The 3,324-nt window shown below is 56.3% G+C and overlaps 1 pseudogene; it reads right to left on the reverse strand.

Moving 5' to 3' along the window:
- Nucleotides 1–2,043: 2,043 nt before the first annotated feature.
- Nucleotides 2,044–2,260, reverse strand: LOC105883137 (general transcription factor IIH subunit 5-like; annotated as a pseudogene).
- Between the last annotated feature and the right edge of the window lie 1,064 nt (nucleotides 2,261–3,324).

The following is a 3,324-nucleotide window of genomic DNA, read 5'->3' on the forward strand; positions in this document are numbered from 1 at the left end:
CGGCCAGCCTGGCTCCTCCTCAGAGACCACCCCTCACCCTGTCCCCTCCCACTCCGCGGGCCGCGCTCCAGCCCCTGCCCCGCGCTCTCACAGCCTCGGGGCGCCGCCCCAGCACCGGTCCGGGGGACCGATCCAGGTGCCACCCTCCCGGGTGCCCGGGCTGCGCCTCCCTGCTCTGCCCTCTGCCACACGCCCCGGAGCCGAGGGCAGGGTCCCGGTGGAGCAGAACCGCTGCTCGCCCCCACCCGCCAGTCAGGTCGTCCCCGGCCCCATCCCTAAGGGCCTAGCCAGTGGGGCTCGCGGGGACTTGGGGGTGGTCCCCCTGACGGAGGGCGCAACCCGGTAAGCTCCGAGTCCGCGCTCGCTGGGAAATCCGAATTCTACAGAAGTCCGGCCCGGGATGGGGAGCGCGGGCGCCGCCGCCGCGGGGGAGGGAGGTGGGGAGCGAGCCCAGCGGCCGGAGGTCAGGTTCAGCCCCCGCGGGCTGCCCCGGCTCCGCGCGCGCCTCTGCCGATCGCGGCGGGGTCTGCGCGGGAACCCCACGCCCCGCCCGCAGCTGGTTTTCATTAGAGCAGATCCCCGGCCGACTTCGCTGGGGGGCGGGGAAGCTGACCCCCTACTCGGATCCTCCAGGTCCTAGAGGTAGCAGGATTTCCCGCACTCTCTAGGGCTCTTGCAAGAATCTAGGGAGGAGGGCAAGCAGGGGTGGCTTTGTAGAGCCAGCCCACACCAATGCGACCAGACCTCACTCTGTCCAGACTCCAAAAGAAAACCCCGCAATCGGGTCCCACAGGTCATTGGGCCTTTATTTCCCGAGTAGCCTAACCAGAGAAATCCATTCTTTTCCCCGCTTTGGAGAGGCTGGTGGGTGGTGGCCGGGGACGCTGTTTTAACCCCCACCTCCTGATCAGGAGTTCCTCTTGGGACCTGTGAGCTCCAAGGGGCCATTGCGACACCCAGGTGTGAAGACTGGTTGGCCATACAGGTGTGGCCTCCAGGAGAGATCAGAGGGCGGAGGGAGCTGGGAAGGGGACTGTGAGGGGCGAGGAGGCTGCAGTTTACTAGGGGAAGAGCCAGAGGGGACCCTGACCTTCTGGGGTACGAAAGGGAGGGACAGGGAAAGCCAGGCATCTGGTGTCCTGGAAACTAGAGGGAGGGTCACAGGCTGGGTGGGGTGAACTGGCCACTCCCTCAAGGAGCTTGCCTGGAGCTGTAAAGAGCCACACTAGGAGAAAAGCGTAACTTTCAAGGGGGTCACTAAATACTACTGAGCAAGATGGGACCCGCGCCCTCTGGCTTCTCCGTCCAGCCACCAACACAGACCATCTGGCCTAGGCTTAGACCCGGCGCGCAGAGGGTTGCGGAAGCAGGCGCCAGTCTCTGAGCCTGCAGTCCACACGGGCCGATTCGCCCAACTTCCTCTTTCCAAGTTGGTAGATGCTTTGCTCTTGACCTACCCCCCTTCCCTCACCTTGGTTTGGCACAAAGTGGCTCCTTGGTGGGGTGAGCCAGCCTTCTCTGTTTGCAGTGGGGTGCACAGTGCAGACGTCGTCCGCAGCCAGTTCTCCCTCCCTTCTGTTTTACAGGCTGCAGATTACAGACTCGGCTCTGGAAAATTTCCCCAAGTCTAACAGGAGCACAAGGAGATAGATGGGAAAGTTGGAAAACAGCACTAATTCCCTGAAATTGGGGTCTCCCCCACCTCCCCACCTTGAGACAGCAAAGCTATAGAGACCCAGGGGCCAGCCCGCCCTTCCCCCCACCACTCCTGTTCATGCCCGTAACTCTTCGAGAGCCTGAGTCCTGTGGTGCCCAGGCCTCTCCTAGATCTCTTCATTTTATAAAAGTGCTGATTTTTCTTTTTTCTTTTTTTTTAAGGTTTTTTGTTGTTGTTGTTTTTAATTCTAGGGTACAAAAAAATCAGTTGAGGGGGATTTTTTCTGGGCAAAATGATCCCTCGGTCTTTCCCACAGCAGGCCCCTAAGCAAGTAACTCTTTCACATTTGCTGCTTATAATTCCCAGGTGGTCAATATCTAGTATTTTCACTTCTGGATAAGAGAAAAAGCATTTTGGCCCATTAATTTACCCACTCGCTCCTGGAGGACATTAACCAGCTCTGCTATTACAGAGACATGGGTTTCGTCAACGTCTTGCATGATGAACTTCTTCCCCCAGGGCACTGGGCGCATCCAAATACAGCAGAGACTGCTTCATGGCAGCATCACATTCTACAGGCACTCCTTTCAAGACGTTGACCATCTTTTCCCAGTCAGAATGTGCAGATGAATGAGCAGCACCCAAGGATGCTCCTCCCACAGACCCAGCTGCGCCTCAGGGTCCCAGAGTGCCCAAGTGCTGATTTTTTCAAATGGATGGAAGCTTTCCCCATCCTTAAGTTATTTGTAGATGTTGTAAACATTGCATTCCCAAGAGTAGAGCTTGCGACCCCAGGCTCAGGGGATGCAGGAGGAAATGGGAAGCCCCTAAAGGTTTTTTACACGTGGGGGATGACAGTGTGTGAGCAAAGACACAGGAGGTCTGTCCAGAAAGTATCCAGCCATTGTTACTATAACAAGAACAGTTACGTGGCTTGGTACTTTCTGGACAGACCTTGTCCTTCAGGAAGATTGTATAGATCTGTGGTCCCCAAATCTCTGCCTCTGCCTCCCAGCTCTGCCTCCACCACCCCCACTACCCCACCCCCACTGTGGAAAAATTGTCTTCTATGAAACCCATCCCTGGTGACAAAAAGACTGGGGACCGCTGATATAGATGATCCCCCAGCTTAAGATGGTTCCAATTACAAAGGTTCTACTTTCTGGCGGTTGGAAAGTGATAGCGTTCAGTGGAAATGCACTTCGTGTACCCCTACAACCGTGTTTCCACCTTCGGTACGCACTTGAATACGTTGCATTAGACAGTCAACGCTTTAATACAAAGTTGGCTTTGGTGTTGGGCGACTTTGCTGAGCTGTAGCTGATGTCAGTGTTCTGAGCACATTTGAGCAGCTGGGCTAAGCTGTGATGTTTGGTAGGTGAGGTGCATTAAGTGCATTTTTGACTTATAATATTTTTGAGAGAAGGTGAAGACACAGGAGAGAAGAGGCAATGGGCCGAATGAGAGCCCCGGGGCCCCAGGAGCGAGGTGGGGAGGGGGCGGAAAGAGAGAGTAGCCTTGAGTGAGAGGCAAGAGCACCCCCTGACGGAGGGAAAGCACCCTGCACTGTGTTCTCTCCAGGCAGAGTGCACAGGGCTTCTTTTTGGGGGGACAATTTCTAAAATGGACTGGACTGATGGTTGCACATATCTGTGAATATGCTAAAA

This window comes from Microcebus murinus, chromosome 9 (assembly GCF_040939455.1).
Source record: "Microcebus murinus isolate Inina chromosome 9, M.murinus_Inina_mat1.0, whole genome shotgun sequence".
Taxonomy (NCBI): domain Eukaryota; kingdom Metazoa; phylum Chordata; class Mammalia; order Primates; family Cheirogaleidae; genus Microcebus; species Microcebus murinus.